Raw genomic sequence first — 17,187 nt, 5'->3', positions numbered from 1 at the left:
GTCCACACTTTGGTCTTCGTTCTTCTTGAGTTTCATGAGTTTCACAAATTGTATCTTATATCTTGGGTATTCTAAGTATCTGGGCTAATATTCAATTATCAGTGAATGCATATTGTGTGAGTTCTTTTGTGATTGGGTTACCTCATATAATTTATTTCTATACAACTATTTATATATTCAAAATAAAACTGACTACAAAGAAACTAGTTCAATATTTTCAATATAAACAATATCTTGGACATATTTTATCCTTAACCATGATTAGATATAACCAAAATACTTCTAAAATCGAAAATAAAGACAAACCACATATCTTACTCATGACTGTATAAACTAATTTTTGTTATTTGTTCTTTTTGTTTATTTGTATTGCTTTATTTTGTTTTGTTTTTCAAGATAGGGTTTCTCTGTGTAGCCCTGGCTATCCTGGATCTCACTCTGTAGCCCATGCTGGCCTTGAACTCAGAAATCCACCTACCACTGACATACCAGTGCTCGGATTGAAGGTGTGAGCCACTACTGTATGGTTGTTCTTTGTTTCTTAATTATAGCTAACATAAATATGCTGAGTTATACAAGTATGGTCGGTTTTAAATATTTTCTCAATTTTAAGTGCCACTCAAAGAAAACAATGTTTATCATTAAGTAAAAGTGTAATTTTATATTTCACACTATGGTAGTTTTCAAAGACAGTAGTTGTCTCTAGGTTATAGATTATATTCTTCTAAATTAAACAAAACTTAATGATCAAGAAATTTATGCACAACCATAGCTGGTACTGATAATCACTTCCTCCTCTAACCTAGCAAACACTAGCCAAGAGCCCCCAAACCTCCTCTATATAACAATGCTCATATACTTAGCAGAAAACGGGCTCTGCCACTGTCACAAAGGTAAAGACAGAATTCCAACCATGAGCAAAACAAACAGGTAGGAAGAAGACCATATTGTTCTATGTGTAATGACACTGCATCCTAAAGGGAGCTGTGAAGGACAGCTCACTCTTTTCACACTCACTCACACACATATGCACACACGTAAATGCCATAGTATGTATATATTTGGTGGTAGTTTTTCAACCTGAATTTCTTACTTATTTTGTAGCTCTTTGGTGATTTTTATTTACGTAAATTCATTTATCTGAATTTAAACTGAAAGTTTTAACTTAATCTAAAGAAAATGTTATATTAAGTTTAAACTTAATTCATATCTTGAGTTAATTCTCCACTCTCTTTTTACTTTTATGTATTTGTGGTTGTTTTTTGTAATTTAGTAATTGTCAACTGATACTAGATTGTTTAGCTTTTTATTCTCTTAAGAAGAAAATAAATTCTGAATTATTAATGTATCTTTTTAAATTTTTTTATTTATAATTTACAAAATTATTTTAAAGAAATTCTCTTTCCTGTTTTGCAGATTCTTGTTATTCTTCCAGCACCCATCTTTCTGAGTTGAATGTAATGCATTCATTTTAATTTTTTCTAGTAGTCAGACTGTCTAACTTTATGGATTCTGAACGGTATTTTATCTATATCCACATGTTCTCATTTCACTGTAAATTCTATAATGTTTCTTTTAAAAATAAACTTAATTGAAAGAGTTTATTCTTGGCAGTAGTGCTGGGACTGAATAAATAAACTAGTGCTGGAGACTGGACCCACGAACTTGCCATGTTAGCCAACTGCCCTATCACTAAGCCACATTTCCATACATTTTAAAACTTAAATGATTTTCTCATCATAATTTTAGTATGTGTTTGAAGTATCTTCCTCCTTCCCCAACTCTTTGTTCATACTATTCAATTTGGCTCAGTGATGGCTTTCCTTCCTCTTCTATTTCTTATTTCTCTCAGCCAGCTTCATTTCTGTTTATTGTCACCATCTCTCTGATTCTGCATACCTAACTTTTGACCTTTCAATTTTAAGAGACCACAATGTCTTCTATTTCTATGCCACTACACAAAACCTGCATTATGTTCTGCACTGTTTCCTGCTACACATGTGGACCATCTCTATTTAATGTTACTTAAGCCTTCTTTTAAGCTGTGTGGAGATCCAAGAGAGGTTCCATTCTGTTTCCTTTATACAATGAATTAACTCTGTCAATGCTGTACCAAAGAAGGAGAAGGAGGAAGAGGAGCATGGGGAGGGGTGTGAGGAGGGGGAGGGGGAGGAGAAGGACGGGGAGGAGAGAGCTACAAAGTATTATATGGTTTATGCTTTTTGATTTTGCCTGTCTTCCAAATAAAAAAAGTTTGGATATGTCTCATTTTTGTTTGATTGTTACACAGGAAGAGATGAAAAGAATGACATTTCCTGTTTATTTTATTTCCTCTTAATTGGTAAAAAACACAATTTTAATTATTGGTCTTTCTCCAACCCTTTCCTCAACTAAGTATTTGGCCATTTCTTGTCAACTGTAGCATCCACATTCCTGGAACCCTGTACCACTGTTTTCATAAACATATTTGCATTTAATCAGGAGATTCTTTAAAACCACTGCTATACCAGGCTTCCAGATGATGCTAGAGAACCAGGCTGTGTTTCTAGAAGCACAAATAGCAAAGGAGATGGAGATTCTCAATTAGTTTCTAGAGAGTCACCTCAGATGCAAAACAGTCTTCAGTTGCCTAACTCTCTAGACTGGCTACCCCATTTCTTTTTCTTATAACAGGAGAATAAAGCATTCCACGTTCATAACCTTCCTAACTAACTGTTTAAACATGTATTTGCTTTTCTATGTGTGTTAGTGGATTATTTGTTTGTTTGTTTGTTTGTTTGTTTTTTCGAGACAGGGTTTCTCTTTATAGCCCTGGCTGTTCTGGAACTCACTCTGTAGACCAGGCTGGTCTTGGACTCAGAAATCTGCCTGCTTCTGCCTCCCAAGTGCTGGGATTAAAGCTATGCACCACCACCGCCCGGCTAAGTTGTCTCCTAACTTTTTAAAAAATATTTATTTATTTATTTATTATATGTAAGTGTACTGTAGCTGTCTTCAGACACCTCAGAAGAGGGTATCAGATCTCATTATGGATGGTTGTGAGCCACCATGTAGTTGTTGGCATTTGAACTCAGGAACTGCTGAAGAGCAGTCAGTGCTCTTAACAACTGAGCCATCTCTTAAGCCTGTGTGTGAGTGTTTTGCCTGACTATATATCTGCTCATCACATGTGTGCCTGATACCTGCAGAAGCCAAAAAAGACTGTCAAATCTCCTAAAATTGGAGTCACAGACAGTTGTGAGCTGCCACTTAGGGGCTGGGAGTTGGTCCTAGGCCCTCTGAAATAACAGTCAGTGCTCTTAACCACTGAATTCTCTCTTCAGGCCCTATGCTCAAAAATTCTTTAAAACATTAAACTGGAAAGGTTTAATATGATTTTATATTTTTTCAAATAATTCACTGAGTTGATCTTGCAAAAGTATGCTCTGTGTGGCAAGTGGTTCAGGAGAGGACTTCATTGGTAAAGTGTTTGTCATGTATACACAGGGACCTGAGTTCTCTCCCAAGATCCATGCGCCTGGCAAGGTGTTGAGCGATTACTTTTTTTAATTTTTTATTAGATATTTTCTTCATTTACATTTCAAATAAAAACATGGAACGCTTCACGAATTTGCGTGTCATCCTTGAGCAGGGGCCATGCTAATCTTCTCTGTATCGTTCCAATTTTAGTGTATGTGCTGCCGAAGCGAGCACGTGTTAAGTGTTTATATAATCCGATGGCTGGAAACAAAGGTGTCAAAAAGATCCCTCACCTTGCCTGGTTTGGTGAGCTCTAGGTTCCTGTGATACCCTGAGTCCAAACATAAAGTAGCGCTTAAGTGAGGAAGGTATCAGCAACACTCTGTGCTCCCTGCCTCCAAAACTATTTTTAAAATAAAAACTTCTGGGTTACTGAGCTCTTTCTGTCACTAAACAAAGATTTTTCTGGCAAATAATCTAATCTACAGGAACTCGTTTCTCTAGTCTGTAAAACAGGAGGAGTACTACTTTCTTTCTCTGCTTACTTCACATATAAGTTTTCTGTGAGTACACAATGAAGAAATGTATGGAAAATTATTTGTAAAGCAGAAAGGAATCAGGACTAATAAAAGCCGAACCATAGAAAATACTGTGTGTGATGGTTTGAATAGGAATGACCACATAGACTCATGCATGTGTTTGGCCCATAGTGAGTGGCATTATTAGGAGGTGTGGCCTTGTTGGAGTAGGTGTGGCTTTGTTGGAGGAAGCATATGAGTGCGGAGGTAGGCTTTAAGGTCTTACATGCTCAAGCCAGCCCTAGTGTGGCAGTCTCCTTCTGCTGCCTGTGGATCCAGATGTAGAACTGTCAGGTACCCCTCCAGCACCATGCTTTCCACCAAGCTGATAATGATCTAAACCTCTGAACTGTAAGCCAGCCCATAGTAAATGTTTTCCCTTATAAGAGTTGCCATGGGTGTGGTCATGGTGTATAAGCACAGCAATAGAAACTTTAACTAAGACTCTAGGATACTATAAAATAATAGAGGAGCCCAGAGAAGTGTATCCAACACAATATGAGACTGCTCTCAGTGAATCCTTTAGAAGAAACAATGTCTCTCCCTGCTCCTTTTCCTCTGGTGTGTTTGCACAGGCCGTCTGTTCCATTTGTTGTAACTTGCACTGCGTAAGTCTTCTATGAAGGAGTCCACAGAGTAATCATGAAAAGAGCGAGCAGTCTGCAAGTCTGAATACTAGCTCTCAGTCTTGGGTCTTGTGTTCCTTGTTAAATATTCCTGAGATGAACAAGTAATGTCAGGAAGAAAATATTAGATTAAATCTATATAGAATCTGGCAGATATGGTTTCAATAAATGGATCACAAAACCAAACATACTGCATAGGGTAACATAGTATTATAGTTCCTGGATTTCAAAAAGACTCAATTGTTTACTTAAATGCAGCTTGGTAGTCTTACATTCCTAATGTAGGTTTAGAAACACCTCAGCCTGACACACTGCAGAACAATCTGTGGAAGCTCTTAATTCCGTTACTCATTTTTAACCAGGATGCTTTGCTAAAAAATGGTACCACAGATATTTGACTTTCTAAATATTTTTGTTTCGAATTTTTAATTGTTTCTCCGTAGTAACCACATAATTTCAACAATTTCATTCTACTGATTTCTACCTCAATGGACATTAGAGACTTTATACCTTGGAAGAACATCAGAGATTGCTTTTATATAATTCTTATATAGTGCTTTATGATTCATTAACTGTTAACATTTCTCACATACATCTTCAAAATACTAGCATATATGGATGTGGATATTGTTACTATTGATGGGAAAGGCTACAGGAAACAAAACTGAATGGAGTCACTGCCAGGCCATCCAATCCCTGGCCAGCAGAACAAACACAGACACTCAACCTCACCCTCTGCTTGGCTGTCAGCCCTTTGAGCTTGAGTTTCAATTATTTGAGGTAGATCTAATTTGTATTATACCAATGGTTCTCTTTGTTTTCATAATAAGTAAAAAGCAAGTCACGGAGGACCCTGGAACACGAGGGAGGAACAGGGGTCAGAAAAACCAAGGTGAGGGGTAGAGAGCAGGAAGACTGTGAAGAGATAAAATTGGGAATCTGGGATCCTCCTCCATCATTACATGAGAGAATTACTTAAGAACAAAGGCTGCCTCTCTTCTGTGGCCTCCTCCAAAACCCTGTAGGAAGGAAGGTGACTGCTGAGTCTTCATTTGGGGAGCAGCAGGAGAAGGAATTCTCTCCTTAGGTAAATGAGTCCCTTCCTGACAGCTGTGGGAAGACATGCTTGTGCCACCAGGCCTTTCAGAGAATTATGCCTGAAATGACTAATGATTAAAATAAGATAAAATCAAATCCACACACACACACACACACACACACACACACACACACACACACACACACACCACTAGGTTAAAGACAGAAAGAGCTGTGGATAGAATAGCACATCAAGCTTGCTGTAAACATTCTAGTATTTTTAAAGAGGTGTGGAGCACTGGAATACAATCTAGGAAATGCCCTGAGTTACGAGTTTTTGACTCTTGATTTTATTTTATTTTATTTTTGAGACAGGGTTTCTCCATGTAGCCTTGGCTGTCCTCGAATTCACTCTGTAGACCAGGCAGACCCTGAACTCAGAAATCTGCCTGCCTCTACCTCCCAAGTGCTTAAAGGTGTGCACCACCACTGCCTGGCGACTCTTTATTTTAATTTCTACCATTTCCTTGTGTAGCTCTGTGGCTTACCAAAATGACTTAACCTCTCTAGATTTCTGATTTTTCATATTTAAAATGAGGGGGTTGATTACTAAATGATATTTAAGAGCCCTTCTAGAGATACAAATTTCCTAGCCTATAATATAATAATAATAATAATAATAATAATAATAATAATAATAATAATAAACATTAGCTGGTGCTTCACCATGCGCAAAAGATGTCTACATGCATTGTCTAATTGGTTCTGCATGCCAGTGCTGAGATAGTATTAGTATGATTGTGCCCATTTTTAGAGGAGAGATTAAGAAACCACAAAATGGTAGAGCTGGCACTGAACAGATGTTCCCAAGAGGAAAAAACCCCTTCAGTAAAAGAAGCAGCTGATGCTAACAAGGATAACTAACAGCAGATAATTTAGAGCATAGCTCTTGTTTAGGGGTACAGCGATTTCTAGATGCTGCATTGGGGGATGATAATCTACCATGTGGAATGTTATCTGATGATGTATTTATCAAAAAAAACTAATAAAAAGAAAATTAAAAAAAGATACAATAATTGTTACTGCACTACACCCTAATGAATTATTGTGTTCAAGGTTCCCACAAAAAAGTAATATTATACTCGGCTTATGTTTTAATTGATTTATTAATATTTTATCACAGGAATGTAATTTAAGCTCCTCATGATTTAGATCTCATAAACCTTTAGCATTTTGCAAATTCAAATTCCAATTTAAAGCCAGGGCGAGCAATTAACTTTTCTATCATCTTGTCAGGGGAGAAGGTTCGTGTTTAATTTGAGACAAAGTGACAGAAATATATATACACTGTATGTATTACTCCAATTTAATTTATGAGTCAGCACCATCCACCTTCAAAATGTAGATTTAATAGAAGGGGAGGAAGAAAAGGCCTTGCTGTCCTGATAGGGCTGTGATATCTGTCCTGAATTTGTTACACACACACACACACACACACACACACACAAGTGCCTGGCTTGCTAAGCTTCTTGGGCAGCTAGACTGCAGACTTCTTTTCACCTCTTTTGTTTTAAGGCCCTTTTCCCAATTCTTCTTTCATGCAGCATGTATTCCGGAGGCTATCAGAAGGACTTCCTACGCTGCCTGATCCTCTGCTGCCTGCCCACCATGCAGAGAGCCTGCTTTCTCTGTGGCTCCCCATCCCTGCAGGTTTGTTCTGAACACAGATAGCCAGACACCATGGTAAATACTTCCTGGAAATCATTTCTTCATCACTTTTCTCATTTTTCTAAAGCAATCTTTTAAGTGATCTCTACCTAAAACAGATTAACAGCAGCAACAAAACCCCTCCCCACAACCTAAGTTTCATTTGCACGTTATTTACTGCAAATAAACCAGTAGTACTTTCCAGTGATCTCTGAAAAATTATTTAAGGGCAGGGTAGGAATGGAGGAGGTAAAGTGCTGAAGGCAGTCAGGTGTGGGGAGGCCTTCCCTTTGGTGGTTATTTAACCCAGGAACAGAGCAGAGCTGCAGAAAGAGGTGAAGGGATTCTCCCTAGCCCTGTTATCCTATAATTCACCAAAGGCGCACAATACTCTATGCTGATGAGATGAGTTACATGACATCTCCTCCCTGGTTCAATCAAAGGGAAGCAATTTACATCTCAAACCAGTTCTCTCATCAGTGGGACATAAAAACTGCAGAAGAGAGACACAGCAAATGTGCTTATTTATACAGCACCAACTCGGTTGCCACTGCTCTTTATTATTTCCCTTCGCTCCCTCCTCCCCTCTATGGTGGCCATTTTGAATAGGATGCTTTAAACTCTAAAGTGAAAAAAACTATAAGACTAAGAACAATTCTAGAAGAAAATTAAGTGAAGATTTCTTGAGATTCTGAAAACAATCACTGGACCTTGTGGTACCAGGCCAATGTTTTGTTATATTTAAAAGTAAAATCCGATTCCCTTTGCAGGCCACATGAAAAAATTAGAAGACAGTTAATAGAAAATTCAGAAAGGAGCCTGACAAATGTTTATTTGCTTCCTAGGCATATAATGATGTGCTACATAAGTGAATATAGTGCATTTGTCAAAAAAAAAAGGCTATGCCAAATTAGTGTGCGATTTTCATTCATAAAACAAATTTATTTTACTAATGGTCTCTATTAATCTTAGTTAAATTATGTTGGCGACTTTGTACTTGCACAAGACAGTGAAAACGACCCAAATGCATTTACTGCACCTGCTTAGCTGCAGTCTTATCTCTAAAACTCTATCACAGGAAGGGGGACAAGCGCTCGCTCTCAGACATGGCTTTTAGACAGAATGTGGGATTAGGCAGAGGGGTTTAAATACAGGAGGTAAAACGGTAATCATATTCATCAAGTACACAAAGAAGCAAAGACAAGACGCTCCAGATAATTCTTTTTAGTGGACTCACTAAAATAACAATAACAGCTTGATGAAGAGAACATGATTGTGGGAAGCTTGTCCATTTTACATTTTCTCTTTACATCATGCAATAAAAAAGGAGCACCTGCAGCCTCTGCGTGTGAGGGTGTGTGTGTGTGTGTGTGTGTGTGTGTGTGTGTGTGTGTGTGTGTGATGCTAGACAGAATCATGGGACACCAGTTTCCCTCAGGAGCTCCTAGACTGATGTCCAGGGCACATCCCTGCCATAAAGCCACTCTGAGCCCTCAGCAATTCCTGTGCAGTGTAAATGCCATCCCCAGCCTGCAGACACAGGCTTTGCTTTACATTTTTTATTAAAACACAAACACCCACATCTTATCACTTCAGACTTCCAGGTAAAACAGTCTGCTTTGTCCTGAGTCTTCTGAGACAAATGACAGCCAAACCTCAAGTAGCTGGCATCACTTGGTGGCGCTTGCTTTCCTGAGAGACAGCAGCCAGCTACAGCATGACTGCTGTGGTGTGCTACTCCTTATCCAGGAAAAAAAAATTGTTGTTAACAGCACATCACAGGTCTTTGAAGTGCTTGAGGAAACCATAAACTTAATTACATTGGAGGGCTGGTGTGAGATCTCACATGAAATTTGAGCCTTAGTTATTAAAAATAAAAATTGCATTTACTAAATGCTTCTTACAGTAAACCAGTCAATTTCAAACTTGGAAGATGGTATGAGAGAAACTGGTATTTTTCGAAATAGAAAATCCATGGGTTTCTAAGGCACACCTCGGCTCTTCTCCTTCCTGTCTGCGGCTCCTCCTTTAGTTCGCTGTTTCTCTGCTCTCCTGCCTCCTCTTCCTTCTCCCAAACCCCAACCCCGTTCACCTTTCCTGTTACACTTTTTACCATTAATTTGAAGGAGTAGATGGTAAAATTTGGGTATAAAAACTTTACTTTTGTTCCTAAGTCCATGCACGTTTCTAGAGTAAGTTGGTAATTTCAGAGAGAAACGGGTGGCCTCTTATAACTTGTTTCACTAGTTTGGAGCAAATTTTCAGGGCCCTCCTTAGCATTGCTATCTAAGATTCTATACTATAGCTTGTGACAAACTCTAAGCAAAGATGATCCTCAACGAATGACTGCAGTCGCTTCTGTAAAGGCACAGGGTGACTAGTAAAGGAATCCATACACCGTCTACAGACTACCTCACAATGGCAGTGACACAGCGTGACACAGCTCTTCTCACTGCTCTGCATGTCTCTTTTCAAAACTAAGACTTCAAATAATCCTGGCAGATGACAGAAGTCAAAGGCCTAATCCATATTTGTGTTCTACAATTATAATTCATATAGTTTATATGTTATTATTAACATTTACATGCCATTCACAAACTCCAACAAAATTAAGATCTGATTATTGTGCAAAGTAATTGGCTATAAGCCTCCACTGAGGAGGTAGGAACAAAAAGGAGGTTTTAAAAGTGAGGTTTAAATTTTTCTAAGAAAAAAAAACCCTTTGATCTACAATGGTGTTCTGCCTGCAAGAGATATTGGTGGCACAAAGCTTGTGTGATCTGACTTAATGTCCACTCCACAAGATGGAACCACTGCCTGGGTAACCAAGAACTTGACAGTCAATGGACCCAGGGCAAACCCAAATAGTTCTGGTCTTTGAAAACAAAATCAGTAACATGCCATGGCTCCTAAAGACAGTTTGATACCTTCGAAAATCAGTGAGGTGCTCACCGATCATCAGAAAAGCTTCCTCCTGCAGCAGCTAAGAATAAATATAGAGAATCACAGCTAGACAGACATCATACCAATAATGAAAGATTTTGGGATAGTCATCTATAAAGGAATGTCTCCATGAAATCCCTCCACTCGGGAGCGGGGAACTCTTCAAAAGAGGAGGCAGAAAGTATTTACCTGACAGAGGAGATAGAGGCCACCAAGGAAACAAGGCCCTCTAAATCAACAGGACAGATTAACATATGAACTCTCGCAGAGACTGAGGCTGTATGTATAGGGCCTGCACAGGTCTGCATTAGATGGGGTCCTAGAGCTGAAAGGAGAAACAGGCTCATGACTCCATCCCTAACCCAGAAGTTATATCCAATTAATAACCACTTACAAATAAAAAATGAATTTTTCTTTAAGGGAGTTTCACTAGGAAAACACACTCCGATTGAGGGTAGGCTGGATGCCCAGGAGGAGACTGCTTACAGAAACTGAACTCAGCAGCATCTTTGAAGGGTGCCTGTCTCAGGTCAAAATCAGGGCTTTTTCTTTTTAATTTTTAAATGTTTTTTTTTTATTGTCTCCGTATCCAGGGATCCATCCCATATGCAGCTTCTAAACGCTGACACCATTGCATACACTAGCAAGATTTTGCTGAAAGGACCCAAATATAGCTGTCTCTTGTGAGNCGATGCNGGGGCCTAGCAAACACAGGAGTGGATGTTCACAGTCAGCTATTGGATGTATCACAGGGCTCCCAATGGAGAAGCTAGAGAAAGTACCCAAGGAGCTAAAGGGATCTGCAACCCTATTGTTGGAACAACATGATGTACTAACCAGAACCCCGGAGCTCTTGTCTCTAGCTGCATATGTATCGAAAGATGGCCTAGTCGGCCATCAATGGAAAGAGAGGCCCATTGGACTTGCAAACTTTATATGCCCCAATATAGGGGAATGCCAGGGCCAAAAGAATGGGAATGGGTGGGTAGGGAAGTGGGGGGCGCTATGGGGGACTTTTGGGATAGCATTGGAAATGTAATTGAGGAAAATATGTAATAAAAATCAAAAAAAAATTTAATTTATATTTATGTATTTTCTCTTTTTACCTTACAGGTCTTTGGGTATATTATGGCTTCCAGTTTACTGTTTTTATTGGATTCCTGAACGTGTGAACAAATGGGTCTCTACCTATATATCTGTTTCTGGTGCCTCTTCTTAGTCTCTTTTCCTTGTGTTTGCTTTGTCCTTTTCTGAGGTATTAGGCTTTGCTTTATCTTGTTATATTAACTCTTAAAAGCATGTTTTCTAATATAAGACAGAAAGGGGCTGGTTTTAGATGGGAGGGGAGGTGTGAGTGAATGGGGGTTAGGGAGGGAGGACATGGTGGCCAGTCAATGGTTTGGGCACCAGATGAATGGGGAAAAATATCAAGAAGAAAGGAAATGACTGCCCTTAGATGTAGTGGACAAGAGTATTTATGATAAATATGTGGGACAGTATAGCCAGAGGCAGCGACCTCTTGGAGAGCCCAGGGTGGACACGACCAGACTATCTGTACCATGTGGGGAGACAGGAGGGTAAGCAAGAGGGGAGAGCAGGGGAAAAGGTGCAGGGACAATTTTGACATTTTGGTTAAAAAAAAAACACATGGAAATATTATAAATATATATTTCCAGGTGTGGGATATTGGCCAATTCAGAATGACCACAGCAGCTGACTATGATTTACCTCATGATCTAGCAGGGTTATGATTTTGCCAGCAGCAGAGAGTCTGAGACTCTGTGACTTTGGAACTTAACTACACCCCTAATCAGCAGGAAGTAGTCTAATTGTAACATCAGCCCCTTTTCTGACCCCTGACTTTATTCAGGGATCTCTCTCCTTCCTCTCTATCCATTTTTGTCTCTTATTTACTGTGAGGGGGTTGAAAAATGGGGGGAAAAAAGGAGAAGGATGGAAGAAAGAACCTACAGATAGGATCAGAGGTGAGGAGGATACAACATCTACCCCAACACTGGAAGTGACTGGGACCAGTGGAACCCAGGCACCAGGAACTCCACCAAACCAGTGGCACAGGTTCCTCCTGGTCTGAGCTAGAGCCCTGAGCATACCTTGGGCTCAAACTCCATCTCCAGTCCCACAACACCCAGAAGAAGCTCCACTCCCAGGCGCTCTGACACACTCAGGACCACAGGATCTCAGGATTCTAAGATCCCAAGAGCTTAGCCATACCAGGATCTCAGGGTCCCAGAGGCAGCTTAACTCCCAGGAACATTGACACACCCAGGATCTCAGGATCATAGAATCCCAGAATCATAGGATCACAGAGACAGCTGAATGCTGAGGAACTCTGATACAACCAGGATCACAGGAAGGACAGGCTCCAGTCAGATATAGTGAGGGCAGGTAGCACTAGAGATAATCAGATGGCCGGAGGCAATTGTAAGAATATAAGCCACAGAAACTAAGGCTACTTGGCATCATCAGACCTCAATTCTTCCAACATAGCAAGTCCTGGACACACCATCACACTGGAAAAGCAAGAGTCATATCTAAAATTATTTCTCATAATGGTGGTAGAGGACTTTAAGAAGGACATAAATAACTCCCTTAAAGAAATACAGGAGAACACAGGTAAACAGGTAGAAGCCCTTAAAGAGGAAACACAAAAGTCCTTAAAGAATTACAGGAAAACACAATCAAACAGGAAAAAGAAATGAACAAAACAATCCAAGTCCTAAATTTGGAAACAGAAACAATAAAGAAATCAGAAAGGGAGACAACCCTGAAGTTAGAAAACCTAGGAAAGACATTCAGAGTCATAGATGCAAGCATCACCAGCAGAATACAAGAGATAGAAGAAAGAATCTCAGGGGCAGAAGATACCATAGAAAACATTGACACAACAGTCAAAGAAAATCCAAAAAGCAAAAAGCTCCTAATCCAAAACATCCAGGAAATCCAGGACACAATGAGAAGACCCAATGTAAGGATAATAGGTACAGAAGAAAAAAAAGATTCCGAACTTAAAGGGCCAGTAAATATCTTCAACAAAATTATAGACGTTTTTGTTGGTATTTAGTACCAGCCTTTCCCTAACCTAAAAAAGTGATGCCCATTAACATACAAGAAGAGTACAGAACCCCAAATAGACTGGACCAGAAAAGAAATTCCTCCTGCCACATAATAATCAAAACATTAAATGCACTAAACAAAGATAGAATATTAAATGCAGTAAGGGGAAAAGGTCAAGTAACATATAAAGGCAGACCTATTAGAATTACACCAGACTCCTCACCAGAGACTATGAAAGATAGAAGATCCTGGGCAGATGTCATACATAACCTAAGAGACTACAAATGCCTGCCCAGGTTACTTTACCCAGTGAAACTCTCAATTACCACAGACAGAGAAAACAAGACATTCCATGACAAAACCAAATTTACACAATATCTTTCCATAAATCCAAAGGATAACAGATGGAAAATCCAACACAAGAAGGGAAGCTATACCCTAGAAAAAGAAAGAAAGTAATCTTTCAACAAACCCAAAAGAAGACAACTACACAAACATAATTCCACCTCTAACAACAAAAGTAACAGGAAGTAACAATCACTTTTCCTTAATATCTCTTAGGGTCAATGAACTCAATTGCCCAATTAAAAGACATAGACTAACAGACTGGATACATAAACAGGACCAAGCATTTTGCTGCACACAGGAAACGCACTTCAGTGACAAAGGCAGACACTCCCTCAGAGTAAAATGTTGTAAAACAATTTTCCAAGCAAATGGTCCCAAGAAACAAGCTGGAGTACCCATTCTAATATCAAATAAAATCGACTTCAACCAAAAGTTATCAAAAAATAAGGAAAGACACCTATAATGGTCAAAGGAAAAAATCTAGCAAGATGAACTCTCAATTCTGAACATTTATGCTACAAATGCAAGCGCACCCACCTTCCAAAAAAAAAAAAAAACCTTACTAAAGCTCAAAGCATGCATTGCACCACACACAATAATGGTGGGAGACTTCAACACCCCACTCTCAGCAATGAAACAGAAACTAAACAGAGACACAGTGAAACTAACAAAAGTTATGAAACAAATGGATTTAACAGATATCTACAGAACATTTCATCCTAAAGCAAAAGAATATACCTTCTTCTCAGCACGTCATGGTACCTCCTCCAAAATTGACCATATGATTGGTCACAAAACACATGTCAACAGAAACAAGACTAAAATAATCCCCATATACACTATTAGATCACCACAGACTAAGGCTGATACGAAATACCAACAAAAACAATGGAAAGCACACACATGGAAGCTGAATAAGGCTCTACTCAACGATAATTTGGTCAAGGAAGAAAGAAAGAAGTTAAAGGGTTTTTAGAATTTAATGAAAATGAAGACACATCATAGCAAAACGTATGGGACACAATGAAAGCAGTGGTAAGAAGAAAACTCACAGCTCTAAGTGCCTCCAAAAAGAAACTGGAGAGAGCTTACACTAGCAGCTTGACAGCACACCGGAAAGCTCTAGAACAAAACGAAGCAAATACACTTAAGAGAAGTAGACCACAGGAAATAATCATACTCAGGGCTGAAATAAAACAAATAGAGACAAAAAAATCTGTACAAAGAATCAACAAAACCAGGAGCTGGTTCTTTGAGAAATTCAACAAGATAGATAAACCCTTAGCCAGACTAACCAGAGAGCATAGAGACAGTATCCAAATTCATAAAATCGGTAATGAAAAGGGAGACAATACCAACAAAATATATCTTAAAATAATTATTCTACTTGTTGAATATTAACAGGTGAAAATATTAAAATCATGTTCTACAAAAAAAAAAAAGAAAGAACATACAAAGTAGCTAAAGAAAAAGATATATCATCAGGTGCAATAGCCAGGAGTCCAAAAGGTAGAAAGCCTGTAACCAAAATGGTTGCATTATATAGGGAGAAGGAGCCCAGTGCCCTGCACTGGAGAAGTTTAGGGTAGGGAGCAGGGTATGCCAGGGAAGGGGACCTTTTTACATGCAGGGACTGTGGGATGCAGGAAGAACCTGATGGTCAAGTCCACTCTGATATGTTAAATAGGCACCTCAGCATTTGTCCCAGGTTTGAAACCTAATAGTGAGAACCTGGGAGGAAAGGGAGAGGAAACCATAACCAGGATATATGATGTGTGTGGGGGTGGGGGGAGCTATTTTCAATAAGAGAACAAACAAACAAACAAACAACCATAGTTTCAGTTTTTCCACATACAAAATCTGTCAAGGATGCTTGCCATTCTACTAGAAATGTCAGTTTTCCTGGAAAATTAAATATTTCCAAGACAGAATAGTATTAAGAATGACAGTAGCATAACACATAGCTCCAGGACTACAACTGTTGCTCTCCAGTGAAGAAGGCTGAAAGCAGGACCAGACGAGCACAGGGCCTCTGTCTGCCTTCATGGGAACTCGCCAAGGGTGAGGGCAGGAGAAAGTGATGAAGCAGTTGAGAGATGGGGACAACAATTCCTCTATTGTCCTTGGGTAGAAGCAGGAAATGTCCTTGTTCTCAGAGCAGGAGTAGCACAAGGAGCTCTGATTTCTTATCTCCTCATGAATGAGGGCCCTGCCTGGAGGCTGTTTGTGAGCACCAAGCAGCTTTGGAACTAGATTTCTGGATTTTCAAGGTGAAAATGGACTGTATCTACTCCCCAATTTCATCCCACCTCATAAATGATTCTAACATTACTGTCTCACAAGGGGGGATGATACAGCAGTCTTGATCGGGACTTTGTTAAAGCCCAACAAGGCAAAGCTGTCTTCTCCTAGTTAAAGAAGGAATCAACCTCTGGCCTTTTGTGCAGGGGACTTGACATTCTGACTAGCTTTAAAGACTGAGCCATCCCATACCATTGTCTCTACCTTTAAGAATTAACCCATTTTTGGCTGTGCAGTGGTGTTGCATGCCTTTAATCCCAGCACTTGGGAGGCAGAGGCAGAGGCAGGTGGATTTCTAAGTTCGACGCTAGCCTGGTCTACAGAGTTCCAAGAGCCAGGGCTACACAGAGAAACCCTGTCTCAAAAATCAAAAGAAAAAAAAAAAAAAAAAAAAAGAACCCATTTTCCAAAGCTGATGGCCTGTCCAACAGAACAGCTATAAGGAGGGCCAGGCTGCCAATCTTCCGGTAAGAAGGCTGCCGCTCAGAAGGAAAGGCTCACCTGTACATATAGAAAGAGATAGGAAGAAAAATCATCCCTTTAATGAGATTAATATCCTTTTCCTTCCCAGAAACTGCAGGCCTCCTGCAGTAATGAGAGCTGCTGCCATGCAGCCATGTTTTCTACTGAGAAAGGAACTGTCGTGTTTCTGTCCGTCTCTCTCTTAGGTGCTGAGTGTACGCTAGCACACTAAACGTCTTCCCTTCTTCCCTCTGAAGCTATGTCCCTAGCAGCACTACCATACAGCAGCTTACTAACATGTCTTCCTCTTGTTTCTTCTCCGTCTTCCTTCTTCAGGCAGTTTACCTGCCGTGCTGTTTTTCTTTAAAATTCTAATAAAACTGTCCTCAAGTTCTGCCTCAATTCTTTTTTTTTTCACCTTCTATTTTTATCTATTTATTTATTTATTTAATTTTTTTTGAAGATTCCATGTCTTTTTTTTATACTTTTTATTAGGTATTTTCCTCATTTACATTTCCAATGCTATCCCAAAAGTCCCCCAAACCCTCCCCCCCACTCCCACTTTTTGGCCCTGGCATTCCCCTGTACTGGGGCATATAAAGTTTGTGTGTCCAATGGGCCTCTCTTTCCAGTGATGGCCGACTAGGCCA

At 39.5% G+C, this 17,187-nt stretch overlaps 1 protein-coding gene and 1 non-coding gene across 10 annotated transcripts in view; both read right to left on the bottom strand.

Annotated features, from left to right (window-relative positions):
* Window positions 1–17,187, bottom strand: part of Zbtb20 (zinc finger and BTB domain containing 20) — a 751,404-nt gene that overhangs the window by 503,944 nt on the left and 230,273 nt on the right. The window lies entirely within an intron of this gene.
* On the bottom strand, window positions 3,587–3,693 carry LOC115029675. The gene has a single exon (XR_003835224.1). It is a non-coding gene; the product is annotated as a U6 spliceosomal RNA (small nuclear RNA).

Source organism: Mus caroli, chromosome 16 (assembly GCF_900094665.2).
Source record: "Mus caroli chromosome 16, CAROLI_EIJ_v1.1, whole genome shotgun sequence".
In the NCBI taxonomy this organism is placed as follows: domain Eukaryota; kingdom Metazoa; phylum Chordata; class Mammalia; order Rodentia; family Muridae; genus Mus; species Mus caroli.
This window is presented reverse-complemented; position numbering and strand designations above follow the sequence as displayed.